Source organism: Rattus norvegicus, chromosome 1 (genome assembly GCF_021556685.1).
Source record: "Rattus norvegicus strain SHRSP/BbbUtx chromosome 1, alternate assembly SHRSP_T2T, whole genome shotgun sequence".
Taxonomy (NCBI): domain Eukaryota; kingdom Metazoa; phylum Chordata; class Mammalia; order Rodentia; family Muridae; genus Rattus; species Rattus norvegicus.
The window spans coordinates 190,507,254-190,524,929 of NC_141534.1; the positions used below are offsets into that span (position 1 = coordinate 190,507,254).

The following is a 17,676-nucleotide window of genomic DNA, read 5'->3' on the forward strand; positions in this document are numbered from 1 at the left end:
TCAGCAAGTATTTCACCCTCTGAGAAATCCTCCCAGCCCAAAGGTTTTGACATTGAGACATGACATTGTTCTCTACAAGAGTGTCGAACCTCGTTTTTAGCTATCCCAAGACATATGCAGTACATGGGTCACAGGTCAGACATCCCTCGATAGCCCTCGAGAGCAATTTTTGTGTTACTCATGGTGGATCACACTAGGAACTGCTTTCCCATCTCCAGCCCTAGTTATTTGTTGACTACATGCCCTTACCACAACCACCACCCCCCACTATTGTTATACATGGTAATTATCTCCATCTGATTGGGGGAGCAGTGAGGCTCCAGGTGGTTAAATGACTGAGTGAGAGAGACTGTTCTGTGCGTATTACATACAATGTCCAATGGATAGGAGATGCATCAGATACAATGTCCAATGAGAAAGAGATGCAAACATACTTATCAGGTTCCAAAGACGGTCCACCAACGTACAGAACAGAAATAATGGAACTGCTGTATATGTGTATAGTTCACACAGCCCCATTTATAAAGCCTTTTTTTTTTTTAAAAAAAACTGAAGATTTGTTTCTTTTTATTTGGGTGTAGGAGTGTTTTGTCTGCATGTAGTATGTGCACCATATGCATGCAGTGCCCCTAGGATCCTGATGAGGATGTCAGAGCTCTTGGAACTGGAGTTACAGTTGTGAGCCATCATGTATGTGCTGGGAACTCAAAGAGCGAACAGTGGATTTAACCACTAATTCATCTCCCCAGTCCCCCTCACTCCCAAAAGACTTCTTAATTATCATCAGAGCTAACAAAAGAGTCTTATCGCTGGGCAGCACACTTTTAATCCCAGCACTTGGGAGGCAGAGAGGCAGGCCGATCTCTGAGTTCAAAGCCTACCTGGCCTACAGAGTGAGTTCTAGGACAACCAGGGCTACATAGTGAAACACCATCTCAAAAACAAACAAACCAACAAACAAAAATAAATTAAAAAAGAAAAAGAAAAAAGCCTGTCTTGTCACCATGATAGGATTGTATTTTGTTGTGTGTCTTTATAAGCAATGCCCTATGTCTTGGAGTTAGGGAATTTAGAAACTTCCCCTTTGTTGTGGGTCTAACTCTCAGTATGTAAACCAAAGAGGATAAAACAGAATATATTCATTTTGTTTCATGAAGTTAACTAGAGACTATAATGGAGTTAATTCTGTTCCTACTGCCTGAGAAGAGCATTAGAAGGTAAGGAATTGCCTATTCATTGAGGCACACGTCAATAAGCAGAGGCAAGTAATGAGAGGCTGGGGAGCAGTCAGATAGTAGAGCAGACTCAGTTCTGCTTTACTTGGATTTTTAATAACTCAGCCGTCGCTCTAGACATCTTCCCGCTTTTGTATGGAGACAGGAAAGAAACGAAATCTGGGCTGATACTGCAGCCAAGGTAACAACCATGGATGTGCCTGGACAGACACAGCTCTCAAATGGGATGATAAAGGGCGTGTTGAAGTCCACAGGATGATGAAAAGAGAAACAGCTGAGGGAGAAAATGTCCCAGATATGGGGGACTGGGTAGCCACATGGAGTAGAAGGCCAGTTCTCTGGGCAGAGCAGGTCATGTGTTACTACATGGCCCTGCAGGGGAAATCTGTAAGAACAGAGAACATGGATGGAAGGAGGGAGGTACCCACAGAAGGAGGAATGCATGAGAACATGGGAGGAGGCCAGCTCAACTGCTTTAAGAGTTCACAAGGGGGTTGACCAGATGGCTCCACCCTATGTGTGCCTATCACCAAGAGTAAGGATTTAAGTTAGCCTGAGGGATCCATTTGGTGGAAGGAGAGAACAACTCTAGGAACTTGTCCTCTGACCTCTGCATGTGCTCATCTCTGCCTCCTGCCTCACTAGTGCCGAGTGTTCAGGCATGGGCCGCCATGGCATCTTCTTATGTGGGTTCTGGGGGCTGAACCGAGGTCTACTTGCTCTTGCATCACCGGCTTTACAAGCTGAGCCATCTCCTTAGCTCCAGATTTTATCTTTTAGGTCAGTGTTTTTAAAATGGAATCAACATGTCTGTAAAAGAGCCCCATAGATTTGCAGCTTCCATGGCAAAAGCAGAAGAAAAAGCCACCTGCTTAAGCATTTCCGAAGTCTGAAGTGGCCAAGACAATAAAGACTTACTACGTAGTGTCGTTAACTGGGCTCACGACCGGTCAGTCTTTCACAGGTTATAGCTGGGATTCAGTTAGAAGAACACAGTCATTCTTAGCGTTGTCATTTGCATACCACTGTTTATTTGTGTAAAATTTGCTTTTTGTTACTACTATGTTGTGTTGTGGCTCTGATTAACAAAAATAGATTAATGACTAAAATGTGGTTCACTGGAGTGTAAAAACAATGATAAAAATAGTTCCAACCCTTGCTGCAGAAGCTTAATGAGAGAACAGGACTTCTAGATCATCTGTAGTGTGATGATTTCACCAGAGTGGCTGGCAGGGAAAGTGTGAATGAGAAAGGCGGCTGCGGAGATCTGGAAATTGGTTTTCACTGAACAAGAGATTGCCTGCGCCGGAACTTCCATTAGCGACTTTGTCAGGTTGCTGCGTGACTCAGCCAGAGATTTCACATCATTTCCAAAATGGAATCACCTGCACGACCAACCAGTGTTCTTCAGTGACATGCAGTTTAACCTGGGGTTGGCACTCAGTGTCCAGAGCTTCCCTGGTGTGATCACGGCCATGGGGTCTGTCCCTGTACCTAAAGGAAAGAGTGTTGAGTTTCTAGTTTAGTAATCACTCAAATTTAAAGCACCATTTAATTAGTTGAGTTTATTTTTTATTACATATTGATTTGTGTGTGTGTGTGTGTGTGCGCGCACACGTGTGTGCACATGTATGCCCATGTGCATGCTGACATAGGCCACAATGCCCATGCAGAGGTCAGAGGACAACCTGAAGGAGTTTTCTCTCCTTTCTACCATGTGGGTCTCAGAGATTAACTTAGGTCTGTCTCAGAGGCAAGTGTCTTTGTCTGCTGAATCATCTCATGGTTCCCATTTTTATTTTTACTGAGGAGACAACAGTAGAAAGCCAGGGCATGGTGGGCACAGGGCATGGTGAGCATGGTGAGCGTGGTGAGCGTGGTGAGCATAGTGAGCATGGTGAGCATGGTGAGCATGGTGAGCATGGTGAGCATAGTGAGCATGGTGAGCATGGTGAGCATGGTGAGCATGGTGAGCATGATGAGCATGGTGAGCATGGTGAGCATGGTGACAGAAGCCTTTAATTCTAGTACTCTGAGGCAGCAGCAGGCAAGTTTTTATGAGTTCCCGGCCAGTTAGGGCTGCATAGTAAGACCCTGTCTCAAAACAAAATACCCAGCAGTGCTGGGTAGGATTTGAGTAGGGGAGAGTTCAGTGGATAAGACATTTGCTGTAAAGTTTGAGGACACAGTTCACATCTCCAGACCCCTGCCCCCCATGAAGCCAGATGCAGTGAACAAGCATCTGCACTCCAAGTCCTCCTGTGGTGAGATGGGAGCAGGTTCCTCAGAAAATGCTGGCCGGTGAGCCTGCCTTACACAGCACTGAGCAAATAGCAAGAGACCACGCCTCAGACACCTGAAGTTGCCCTCTGCCACCCACATGTGCACCATGGCGAACACAGACCCACCTTCACACACTGTGCACACATAGACCCTATGCTCACAGGAAACCCCAGCAAAAGCAGATGCAAACCGTACGACTATCAAAAGTTGACAATGAACAAATCGCTGGGAGAATCTGTACACAGATATAAATGTCATCCCAGCACTCAGGAAGGGAAGGCCAGAGGTTGGGAGTTGCACATTAGCCTGGACTACATAGGAGAGCCCAGTCTTGAAGAACCAAAGTGAAAACAAACGAACAATGCATGGGGAGAAAAAGCAAGTGCAGAGGTGGGGTTATCTGCAGCAGACGCCCAACACACATGGTTGTCACACCACCAGCCAACATTGTGTCCTCTGTGAGAAGCCACTGGTAGAGAAAAATCACATTTCATGTAATGCATATGTGACAAAGATATAGAGTGGGGCCTGGTGGCACAGGTCTGCAATCCCAACTATTTGGAAGACTAAAGCAGAAAAGCTGCAAGTTCAAGGCCAGCTGGGCTGCAGAGTGAGCTCAAGGCAAGCTGGCAACATAGTAAGAGCCTGTCTCAAAATTAAAAGCACAAACAACAGTTGGACATACAGCTCAGCAGAGCACTTTCCCAGCCCAGGGAGACTCAATCCTCAGTGCTAGGGGAAGAAAAAAGAAAGTTGATAGTTCTGAAGTATAGCAATCACTAGAAGCAAAGCCTGGAGGGCTTTTTGTTATTTTTCATTTAATCTATTATTTTTGTTTTGTTTTGTTTTTTGAGACATGACACAGATTAGAAATGCATTCTAGAGCCAGAGAGATGGCTTAGTGGTCAAGAGCGCTAGGGTCTCCCCCCAGATCTGTGTTTGATTCCCAGTACCCATATCACTGCCTCACAAGGATCTCGAATTTCAGTGCTGTCGAATTTGATACCCCCTTCTGGTCCCTTCTGGTACTGCATGCATATGGTGTAGCACACACACACACACACACACACACACACACACACACACACACACACACAATAAATATTGGGCTGGAGAGGTGGCTCAGCCATTAAAGGCTATGCTCACAACCAAAACTATAAAAATAAATATTTACTGAAAGAAATAAACATATGGAGATGCTTCTGAAGGAGGACCTGTCCGTTTAGTTTAGGTATTGCTACAGTGTTGCAAAGCAATACAGCCCACTGAAGGAACAAAGATGTGCTTATTGGTATCTGTAGAGTGGCAAGGCCATCTTTTGCCTCTGAGTCAAACTCATTCAGGAGTCAGAGCTCCAAAGCAGGAGGACCAGATGCATGCTTTACAGTGCCCAGTGCACAAAGGGAAAATGGAGTCCCCTTACTAAAAAATTATTAACAAATTATTTCAAGGCCAAGCATGGCATCTTCATTCACACAAGACCCTCTGCAAATCCAAAAGTCACATGTGGGTCATGCCTGTAGCACATATGGTTTTAGCTGAGTTCACTTTGGGGCAGACCTGGCTAAGACAACAGAACAGTTCACCTCCAGTCCACATGTTAGCCCTGGGCCAGTTAGGCTGAAATATCATTTGTTAAAGCACAGGGAACAGGCGTGCAAGCAGTTTTCAAATCTCTGCATGGTGGGTTGGGGAGGGCAAGAGTGCTTACTCTGCAAGCATGAGTGCTTGAGTTTGAATCCCAGCATCCATGTTATAAAAGCCAGCTGTGGCCACCTGTGTCTATAACCTCAGATCTGAGAGGCAGAGTCAGATGGAGCCCCAGGATTTGCTGGCAAACCACTGTGTTCTAATGGCAGTCTGGCTCAGTGAGATTCTGCTTTAAGGCAACACCGCCCAGAACAATAGAACACATAGACCTTCCAACATCCTGCTTTGGCCTCCGAATGCAGACACGTGGGCATGTACACCCGCTGCACGTACCATATATATACGTACCATACACACACGTACCATACATATGCAACACACATCATCTCTGGATGCCTGAATTTGCTGGCATCTCGCTGGGCCTTGGCAGGCCGTGTGACCAGCAGCTCAGGGACGGGAAGGTGCTAAAAACAAACGGCACAAATGCAAGGATGTCCCTGATCCCTCTCAACCACTCAGAAACATGTCTGAGTGCCAAGCTGCCTCGTGCTTTGCTTGCTAGGGAGGGTTCCTGTTAACAGTCCGAGGCCTGATTTGAAGCAGGCATTGAAGGTGGTGAAGACAGTTAGCACTGCCTCCTCCCCAGAGGGTGCTCCTTCTCCAAGTGTTCCGTGAAGCACTGGGTAGTGTGACTCACGCTTTTTCACACCAACGCGCATTAGCTGTCCAGCGGGGACAATGCTCATGGGAACAATCAAATGGAAAGAGGTTACAATTTCTGTATAGCATTAACAATGCCAAAGAAACCACAGGCCTGGTCCTTGTCATTGTCAGAGATGGGAAGACATGTTATCTCTGATTTCAAGTGGTGTGTCAACACGCTGCGGTCAGCGGCTTGGAGAGACAGGCTGGCATAATAGGACATTCAGTACCGAGGATAAGACACCAGGAAATTGAACTTGATGCAGCTAGGAGGCTTTGGCAGCCGTGCGAACACTTTCCAAACACTCAGCTTCTTTGTTCTTTGGTAAAGAAAAGACACATTATTTAATGTATTAGGGGATGTATTTAAGAACAGTACAAAATACCAGGAAATGTGAAGGAGTTCTTTCCAGTGATGAACCCAAACAAAAATACACTAGAAACTTACTTGCTCCTAGCTACCTGCCTGGTTAGGTGTGAGTGAGGTGTGTCCTCAGCTGTTAATGAAAAGCAGTCTTCCATGGAACCCACCACTATTTCTTGGCTGGTATAGAACCAACTGTTGGGGCCATCGAGCATTTGCTGCCTCATTTAAAAGCAAAGAGTTGTTAATACATTCTAATTTAATAGAACAAATGAGATCTGTCATTAGCCAAGACAAAGGCACAGAGAAAAAGACAAAGGTAGGTGTAAACAGATGTATACACACACACACACACACACACACACACACACACACACACACACACAGTAAAAAAGAATCTACTTTCTAATCCTGGCCAGTCCTCAAGTTCAGAGCCTTTCCCTACGCAAATTATATATTCCTTTCTTCAAAAATTAGCCATAGGGTGCTTAATTCTCCTGGTTTTAGAAGGCAGAAGGACAGTGTCTCACCCAGCCAGGACACATGGGGCTCTGTAATTGATTAGCTTAGCAGAAGCCCAGGGAAAAAGATCTCACTCCCACATTATTGTGCATCTCACCTTGGCTTTCTCAGAGACCTCCTTGGGAAGAAGATCCCAGATCATTCAGCACCATGCTTTGCCCTGTGGACTTTTGGGAATCTCTGACCCACTCACAATTCTCCTTCTTCTTTGGGGGCAGTGATGGACTTATATGCTAAAGTGTATATGGACATAAGTATTCTTTTATCTGTTATTTTGGTGAAATGTGAGCAGATTGTGAGGAGTAGACACCAAAATACAGGTCATGGAAGCTTGAGACTGTCATAGGAGTCTTGAAGACAGCAGACGCGGCTGTTCATTCTTGACATTGAGCCTCTCTGGCTGCAGACAAATATTCTCACAGTTACTCATATTCTAACCAGTGCTCAACTTATTAAAATTATGAATCTAAAACCCCAGTCTCTTCTAGACCTTTTACATCATTCCCAGATTCCATTGCTACACTAATAAATTCGATCCGTCTCATCTAAAGCTAATGACCTTTTTATTTGTTCTCTCATGTAGCTGACTTGGCTTGTAAACTTGACTTAGCTTGTAAATTTCTCCTAAATATTAAAATCATTTACAAACTTGATTAATAAGCATCTCCCCGACATTGGCATTTTAACTACAATTACAAATTTAAGACTTTTAAGTGTTTCAGATAGCTAAACTTACAATTCAACAGATACTGCTAAATGCTTAACACAATTTACAATCTTCAAGAGACTGTAATTACTAACTTGGAAGTTTCAAACACTCAGTTTTACTCTAAGTCAATCAAATTCTCCTAAAATATTTTTTTAAGATTTATTTATTTATTTTATGTACAGCATTCTGCCTGCATATGTGACTGCAGGCCAGAAGAGGGCACCAGATCTCATTACAGGTGGTTGTGAGCCACCATGTGGTTGCTAGGAATTGAACTCATGACCTCTGGAAGAGCAGTCAGTGCTCTTAACCACTGAGTCATCTCTCCAGCCCCTCCTAAAATATTTTTAATAAAATCACAAATATTTATGTTTCGTTTTCTTGAAACAGGATCTTGCTATGTAGCCCAGGTTGACCTTGGTAGGTATCCCAGGCTAGTCCTAAACTCATGACTTCCCCCTGTTATAGCCTTCCTTGGATTACAAGTGTATGCCACCATGCTGGACCACAAATCTCCTATCAGTCACTTTCTTATTCAACCATGCTCCCTTCACCTCCCTGGAACCAGTCAGCTAATAGCTGTGAGAGGGAACCTGCTCCCCTTGTGCCCATTGCATGTGGAGGTCAGAGAGTTGGTTCTCTCCCTCCATCTTCCATGTGGTTCTGGGTATCAAACTCAGATCCTGAGGTTTAGTGGCAGTGCATTGACCCACAAAGCCATCTCACTGGCCCAAAAGTATTATTTGTCTATTGTGGTAAGATGCATGTCACATAAATTACTTAACTGTTTTATGTTTCCAAAGCATTCTGGCCCCTTATCTTTTCCCCACTTCTATTTAACTGTCTAATTGTACATGTTAGAAACTGTCTTCATGAAGGTTTCTATTACTGGGATAAAACATCATGACCAAAAGTAACTTGGGGAGTGCCTTAGGGTTCCATTGCTATGAAGAGACCCAATGACCAAGTCAACTCATACAAAGGCAAACATTTTATCATCAAGGCAGGAGGCATGGCAGTGTTCAGGCAGGCATGATGATGCAGGAGCCAGTAGTTTTACATCTTTATCCAAAGCCAGGTGAATACTGGCATCCTCAGAGAACTAGGAGGAAGCTCTCTTCCTGAATGGGTGGAGCCTGAGCATAGGAAGAGACCTTAAAAGCCCACCCCCACACTTCCTCCAACAAGGTCACATCTTCTAACAGTACCACTCCCTGTGGGCCATGCATATGAATGGCCACCACAGGAAGAAAAGGTTTATTTCAGCTTACAGTTTGTTAGTCCATCATCCAGAGAAACTGGGACAGGAATTCAAGGTAGGGACTAAAGAAGAGGCCATTGAGGAATTCTGCTTACTGGATTGCTCCTTATAGTTCGCTCAGTTTGCTTTCTTATAACACCCAGTACTATCAGTCCAGGGGTAGCACTGCCCACAAAAATGGGCTGGGCCCTCTATATCAATTGTCAATCAAGAAAATGAACTACAGGCTTATCCACAGGCCAGTCTAGTGGGATATTTTTCTAAATTGAGATTACCTCTTCCAAAATGACTCTAGGTTATGTCAAGTTGACATAAAACTAGGTAGCATAGAACCAATTAGCAAATGATGTGGTGAAGTTTTTTGTTTATTTATTTGTTTTTATTTTTGTTTTCGCTCCCTACTGTCTTAGCTACCTATATTTGGGCCATAGTATCGCTTTCCTTCTTCTTAAGTAGAATTGTCCATGAACCTCAATAGGCCAATTTCTTTACTTTAGCCTTGGGTTGTACCCTCTCCCTCCACTTATTAAAGTATGTTGCTCTGAATATCATCCCATTCTTCTCTCTTCATCAGCTGTTCCCTCTATAAGATTTCCATCAGCATCCAGAAGTTCTGTCTTTAAAAATACACACACCTTTAATCACAGCATGTGGGAACCAGAGGCAGGCAGATCTCTGAGTTCGAGACCAGCCTGGACTACAGAGTTCCAGGTCAGCCAGGGCTACACAGAGAAACCTTGTCTAAACAAACAAACAAACAAACAAACAAGAAATACCAAAACAAGCCTAACCTGCTGTGGTGACACATGGCTGTAGTCTCACCACTTGAAAGGCTGAGGTGAGAGAGCTAAGACTTTAAGTCCATCTTCCTCTATATAGCAAGTGTGAAGCCAGTCAATCTCAAGAGACAAATAAACAAAAAGTACAGCAAAGAAACAACAAAAACAAACCAAGCATCCTCTGGATTTCCTCCTCCCTCCTGCTGCTAGTCAGTGACAGAACACATTCCTCCAGAGAGCTGACCCCACTTGCTCCCTTCACCTCCTTCCTGCCTGTTCTCCCATTCTTTAACTCACTCTAATACTGTCCTAGGAAACTTACTTCCTCCCTCTGGTGGTTTGAATATGCTTGGCCCACAGGAATTGGTACTATTAGGAGGTGTGGCCTTCTTGAAGGAAGTGTGGGGGTGGGCTTTTAAGGTCTCCTCCTATGCTCAGGCTCCATCCATTTAGGAAGAGAACTTCCTCCTAGCTGCCTGACGATGCCAGAGGATGTCTTCCTTCCCAGCCATATTCCTCCACATGAGGCAAAGGGCACACTGTGCTAATATCTAAGAGCATCCTCAGTTATCACTTAGGGTGGCTAGAACTCTGAATTTTCTGTCTAAATCAGCATTTCTCAACCTGAGGGCCACAACCCCCTAGAGGGTCAAATGACCTGTTCACAGGGGTTGCATTTTGGATATCCTGCATATCAGATGTTTATATCACCATTCATAACAGTGGCAAAATTACAGTTATGAAGTAGCAATGAAGTAATTTTATGGTTGGGGTCACTACAACATGAGGAACTATATTTAAAGAGTCACAGCATTAGGAAGGTTGAGAACCACTATTGTTCTAAATGGTTCCAAGTGTCTCAGGGCCCAGGGAGCAATATTTCCCATACCTAATGGCTGTGGTGTATATCCAGACCTAAAAGATGTCTGTTTGCTGAGCTGGTACTTGGAGAAGTGCATGTAGATGAATTTTACATGAAATGAGAGAAAGAAAGAAAAAAAGGAAGGGGCAGTCCAGTTGGGGACCAGCTTTTGCTGCTTTGATCCATCCTGATGAGGCCCTTAAGGAAATGAGGAAGTATAGTGTCTTGGTTAGGGTCTTATTGCTGTGAACAGACACTATGACCAATATAAATTTTGTAAAGGACAACATTTACTTGGGGCTGGCTTACAGGCTCAGAGGTTCAGTCCATTATCATCAAGGTGGGAACATGGCAGCATCCAGGCAGGCCTGGTGCAGGAGGAGCTGAGCTCTACATCTTCACCGGAAGGAAGCCAAGAACAGACAACATCCCCAGGTAGCTAGGAGGAGGGTCTCCAAGACCACCCCCACAGTGACACACTTCCTCCAACAAGGCCACACCTTCTAATAGTGCCACTCCCTGGGCTAAGCATATGCAAGCCATCACATACAGTTTTGAAGCTTGCCTCCTAAATATATATGATAAATATTTATTTGTCAGAGTAGGACAACAGCTATTTGCTTGCTTGGTAGCACTGATATTTAGACCTGTAGAAGTCTATATACATGTGTCCTAGGACCCACTCCTGATGTCCACACCAATCCTATTTTCCCAGTTCCTAACTCCCAGCAAAGGTGGCCAAGTGCCTTCCCCAAGTTTGTCTAGGGGCTGAGTCTTAGATGCCATCCATCAGCATTTGACCCAATAAACCAGTCTTCCCAGGCCCCTCCCACTCTGGATTCGCCTCCTATTCTTCCCAGTCCTTCCGTTTCCACTCTTCTCTCCACTTACCATAAATATCAGGTCCTGGGGGCCATCTTCAGACTTCAATTTCTTTGTGTGGAAGGGTTCTGTCTGGTCATCTCAACCATAGGCTTGAGACACTACTAGGTTCCCATTGATCATCTCTACCTGCCTGGCTAATAAGCATCCCACAGCTCACAGATCCAGTGGAGAGTTCTTGATATATCCCCAACAAACGTTTCCTTTTTCCACGCTTTCATTCCCATTGTCTTTTCCCACTCAAGAAATTTCACCATCTACCTAGGTGCTTTGCTCACACCTCAGCAAGTTCTGGATCCCCATCACCTTGCACACTGTTTTGTATGCCTGTGTCACTCTGATTAAACAGTGACTCAAAGAACAACCGAGAGGAGGAAAGGAAGGTTTGGCTCATGGTTTTTAGGGGTTCTAGCCAAGGTTCCTGCTCCCTATGTGCTTGGGCAGGACATCATGGTAACAGGACTATATTGCACAGTAACATTTACCTCATGATGGACCAGAAACAGAGAGAGACCAAGACAGGAAAGAAGGAGAACAAAATGTATTTCCTCCACCCTCCAGTGATCTACTTTCCCCCACTGGTTTCTATCTCCTAAACTTTCCTAGAAATTTCTTTTTTTTTTTACATTTATTTATTTATTATGTATACATCATACAGCTTTCTGCCTGCATGTATGCACCTGCAGGCCAGAAGAGGGCACGAGACCTGATTATAGATGGTTGTGAGCCACCATGTGGTTGCTGGGAATTGAACTCAGGACCTCTGGAAGAGCAGACAGTGCTCTTAACCTCTGAGCCATCTCTCCAGCCCCCCCCTTTTTTTTTGTTCTTTTTTTGGAGCTGGGGACCGAACCCAGGGCCTTGCGCTTCCTAGGTAAGCGCTCTACCACTGAGCTAAATCCCCAGCCCCTAGAAATTTCTAAAGCAGGAAACTACACAACCTCAATACTGGAAAGGCTATAGTAGGAGGGTTAAGAGTTTGTAGTCTAGGCTGTACAGAGACCCTGTCTCAGAACCAAAGCCAGGCCTGTCTCCTAGCCACCCACTGATCTCCATACTGCTGTCATGTTCTAAGGTTGTCACCTGGCCTATTTGTGTCTCCTTCAGTCTGCTTCCACCCATCCTCCTCCTCCTCGAAGCAGCCCCACAGTCATTTAAAATCATAAATCAAATCACGTTAGCACTCTGCTTAAAAGTCTTCCATTGACTTCACGTTGAAAACGAAATATAAACCCTGAATGTGGTCTACAAGCCCCTGCTGGAGGTTCCAACAACAGTGCTCCCTGACTAGTCTTTATTTTCAGCACAGGGGATTATATTTCATGCCTTCTGCATGCTAGATGGGTGTTCTGCTACTGAGCTACACATGGTCCTAGATGACCCTTCAATGATCCAAGCTTGCTCTGTCCTCAAAGTCCTCCTGATCTCTCTTTTTAATCCCCTATGTCTGGACTGTGTTGCTCATCTGTGTTTTGTTCCTTCATGCATTTTAGATGTAGGTTTAAGTATCACCTCTTTGAAGAGGTCCTCAATCCAACCCCACCCAACTACTTTATGACGTGCTTGGAAATCATGTGTGTTTAGACATGCATGCATGCATGCGCGTGGAAGACAGAGGCTAATACTGGGTCTCTTCCTGTCTTGCTATCCGTATTGTTCTTTGAGACATCTCTCAGTGATCCCAGGACTCATCAGTTCAGTTAGACTAAGCAGCAAACACTAGGCATCTGCCTTCCTCTTCTGCCACCAGCACCAGAGTTATAGGTGCCCACCACCTGGCCTTTACATGGGTGCTGGAGATTCGGCACTATACTGACTAAACCAGCTTCCCAGCCATCCCCGTCTCCCTCCCTCATAGCTCCTAAAAAAGAATTGTATTAAAGAGCTGGGCTTTTACTCAGTGGTAGAACACCCATTTACCACACAGAGGCCCTGTATTCTGTCCTAGCACAGCAACATTAAAAATAAAAGCTCATTCTATTCCGCATCTGTGTGCAATTTGCCCCATTAAAGCATAGACTTCAACTCCCCTAAGGCCTATGACCTCCCCAGCCATGAGCTTTGAGTATGTTTACAGGAACAGTCACAAACTCCCTTCTGTGGAGCAGACCTCAAAGCCAATGAGAAAGTGGTTAGTTACCCCGTTACCTTCGGGTCACGATTGTACTGGTGCACACACACTTCCTGGAAGGTTGGTGTTGTAGCATACAGGGTCTAGTGCTGGGCAAGGCTGTCTACGTGCTTTCTCCCTGAGGTGGGATGCAGAGCACCTTCCACCACAAGGAAAGCCAGCAGCGAGGAGGCTGCCCAGTTAGTTCCAGATTGATTTCTTTATGTCTTACAACCACAGTATATGATGGAGAAACATCATCTTTTAAAAAATGTATTCAATTTAATTTTATTTTTTACTTATTGACTTTACATCCCACTCACTGCCCCCTCCTGGTCACACCCTCACACAATCTTTTCCTCATACTCCCTCCCCTTCTCCTTTGAGCGGGTGGAGCCCCCCTGGGTATCCCTGCCACCCTGACACTTCAAGTCTCTTCGAGGCCAGGTGCTTCCTCTCCCATTGAGGCCAGACAAGGCAGCCCAGCTAGACAAACATATTCCACATACAGGAATAGCTCCCGTTCCAGTTGTCCAGGTGAAGCTGTATATCTGTTACATATGTGTGGGGAGGCCAAGGTCCAGGCCAAGTATGTTCTTTGGTTGGTGGTTCAGACTCTGAGAGCCTCAAGGGTTCAGGCTAGTTGACTCTGTTGGTCTTCCTGTGGAGTTCTTATCCCCTTTGCACTCCAGAATCCTTCCTCCTATTCTTCCATAAGAGTCCCCAAGCTCCATCCACTAGTTGGCTGTGGATGTCTCTATCTGTCTGAGTCAGCTACTGTGTGAAGCCTCTCTGAGAACAACTTGTTCCTGTTTGCAAACATAACAGAGTATCATTAATAGTGTTAGGGATTGGTGCTTGGGACCATGGGATGGGTCTCAAGTTGGGCTGGTCATTGTTTGGTCATTCCCTCAGTTTCTGTTCCATTCCCGGTGCCTGCGTTTCTTGTAGAGAGGATAAATTCTGGGTTGAAAATTCTATAGGCAGGTTAGTATCTCTATCGCTCCACTGGAGTTCCTGCTGGCTATAGAACATGGTTCTTCAGGTCCTATATTCCCAATGTAGTGAGTGACAGCTAAGGTCACTCCCATTGATTCTTGGGTTCCTCCCTTATTCCAGGTCTCTGAAAAGACATTATCTTAAAGGAATACAGTAGAGAGAGGTGACTTTCCCTGGCTTTCCCATATGTGCTTGTAGGCACACACATCCACATACCCACATGCGTACAACAACAACAACAACAACACACACACACACACACACACACACACACACACACACACACACACCAAACATCGTTCTTTTTAAAAGAACAAAGGAAAAGGGATTAGTGTTCCTGAGAAGGAGAATGCAATTACAGTGGAAAGTTCCAAAGTAGAGAGGCAGAGAGAATCCAGAATAACAAGACCAGATGACCTACAGCTACACCACAGTCCACAAATCTCACCAATATCACTGAACAAAGGCAGAGACTGGATGGTTCCAACTATACAGAATGCAAACACTTACTGTTGGGAAGAGCAAGGATCTGCAAGAAGACCCAGCGAGTCTTTATTCAGGTGCTACTACTAATCAGTGTGTTTTCTCTGTGAACATTCATGAGACTATAGACACATAGCACGTGTGTTTTCTTTACCAATGTTACATGCCAATGAGGTTCTTAATTAAGAATCCATCTTACTCCTCAACACCTTATATAATGCCTGGCACATTGTAGGGTGTGTGTGTGTGTGTGTGTGTGTGTGTGTGTGTGTGTGTGTGTGTGTGTGGTGTATGAACAGGTGAATGATTAAACTAATTTGTCTCTGGTCTGGGGAGATGGCTCAGTGGTTAGGCACACTTGCTGCTTTTTGAAAGGACCTGAGCTTGACTCTCAGACCCACTTCAGATGGCTCACAACTGCTCATAGCTCCAGCTTTAAGGAATCCAATTCCTCTTTTGGCTTCTAGAACCACACATAGCACACACACCCAGACACACAGAAACAAAAAAAAGCAAATCTTTCTTTAAGATGTTAAAACAAATGAATTTCTGGAATCAGTCATCCCCACCCCCAATCTCTTCTTCCCTTGTGGTACAGGGAAGGGAACACAAGACCTTGCTTGTGTCAGGCAGGCACTCTGAGCTACATGGTGGCCCTTCTGTCCTTAAGACAAGGTCTTATGTAGCTGGCCTCACATTGGTGAGCTTCCTTCCTGAACCTCTGAAGTGCTGGGATGACAGGTGTGTGTGATACTAAGCCTGGCTGTGTCTCTGTAGTCTTTTTTTTTCCACATAGAAGTTTTAATGAGAGTAGAGTAGGAGAGGAGAAGTGGTCGGCCATGGGCACGTGGCGGTTGGGGGGTATGGGGGGCTAGAACAGAGAAGAACAAAGAGCAAGAGGGGGAAGAGAGGGTAAGAGGGAAGAGCGTAGTCTTTTTTTTAATGTGTTCTTTTATGTATTAAAAAATATGGAACGCTTCATGAATTTGCACGCCATCCTTGCACAGGGGCCATGCTACTCTTCTCTGTGTCGTTCCAATGTTAGTGTATGTGCTGCCGAAGCAAGCATGTCTCTGATGTTGTGTTGGATTTGGTCCCTTTTGATATGGTCATCTTGAAAAACCGAAGCATTGACCAGTTTTGGTGTTATTCCCATGTTTTAAAGAATCCTTGACCTTTCTGTTTGTATGAGGATAATAACTCACCCCACGGACATTCAGATGGCTTTAGGATTTAGCATCAAGGCATCAAGCAAAATAAGAACGAAAACTGGCTGCCAAATTTGGCAAATGCAAGATCTTGATGGTGTTACTGGAAGCCACATCATGGGGTCGGAAGCAGCAGATGCCAGACTGCAGTAGTCTGAAAGGAAAGGAGCTGTAAGGCTCTGCAAATGAACGGAATGCTGGCCCAGTGTGCCGCCCAGCAGAAACAGCTTTGCGTAGCCGGAAGGAGTTGCTGGCCTCTGTCTCCTGCTGCAATAAAATAAAGAGAATAACGACACATATTTCAATATTTCCACTTCAAATTTTATTTCTGTTTTAGTTTTTAGTATTTTTATTTCTTGGGCTGGGGTCTTGTATAGCCAAGACTGGCCTTGAACTCACTACATAGTCAAGGATGGACTTGAACTTCTGATCCTCTGCCTCCTCCCACGGTTACAAGTGTGGGCCACCACACCCAGTTTATTCAGTGCTAGAGACTGAACTGAGAACTTCATGTATGACCCATAAACACTCTACCAACTAGTGGATTCCTGGCCCTTTGTGTTCAGTGTCTGTGTGAGCCTTTATCGTATGAGACGAAAACGACAGGAATTTTCCTGCTTTTGGGGAATCAGCAGACCAGACTAGTTTTATTATATCCTTTAACCATTCCTGTGAGTACCTGTTATGCCAGCCTCTGCATTTCTGTGTTTATTGGTTTTGCTGTTGGTTGTTCTGAGGTTAATTAGCACAGTCTAGCCTAGAACATAATCCCCCTGCCTCAGCTTCTAAAGTGCAACAGTTTCAGCCACATGTCCCGCAAGAACACTGATCACTCTTGTGTTTGTTTTAAATTTTAAAACAAGGAGGTGGCAGCAGCACCACACGCCTTTGATCCCAGCACTTAGGAGGCAGAGGCAAGGGGATCTCTGAGTTCTCTGGTCCACCGAGAGGGTTCCAGGACAGCCAGAGCTATGCAGAGAAACCCTGCCTTGAAAAAAAAACAAAAACAAAACATAAGGAAGGACCAATTGTTTGTTTGCTTGTTTGTTTGTTTATTATAGAACAGAGTTTATTCAGAGCATGGGGAGGGGAGTCAAGAGGGTGGTAGAGGCAGAGAAAGAGAGAGAGGAGTAGAGAAGTAGAGGCCAGCCATGAGCACATGGAGAGAGGGGGGAAAGGGAGAGAGGACAGAGCAGGAGCAGGAAGGATCTTTTAATGTGACCATCTTGCCTGCATATTGTCTGTGCACCATGAAGCAGGGATTGGACTCTCTAGAGCTGGAGTTGCAGGTCACTGTGTGAGCCTAATTGTGGGTGCTGGGTATTATTAAATCTAAGTGCTCTAGGAGAGCAGCCAGTGCACTTCTTCTCTCTTACTTTTCTCTCATACAACACACTGTGAGTGCAACCTCCCCTTCCTACCTTTCTCCCAGTTCCCTCACCACAGACACACACACACACACACACACACACACACAGACACACACACTCACACACACACACTCACACACACATACACACATACACACACACAGACATACACACACACTCACTCACACACACACAGAGACACACACACTCACACACACATACACACATACAAACACACAGACATACACACACACTCA

General features: G+C 44.9%; 1 protein-coding gene and 1 non-coding gene across 7 annotated transcripts in view; one reads left to right on the forward strand and one right to left on the reverse strand.

The window, feature by feature from the left end:
* Tnrc6a (trinucleotide repeat containing adaptor 6A) overlaps window positions 1-17,676 on the forward strand; it is a 153,541-nt gene that overhangs the window by 8,324 nt on the left and 127,541 nt on the right. The window lies entirely within an intron of this gene.
* Window positions 15,804-15,910, reverse strand: Rnu6-799 (RNA, U6 small nuclear 799). Its single transcript, XR_015656746.1, has one exon. It is a non-coding gene; the product is annotated as a U6 spliceosomal RNA (small nuclear RNA).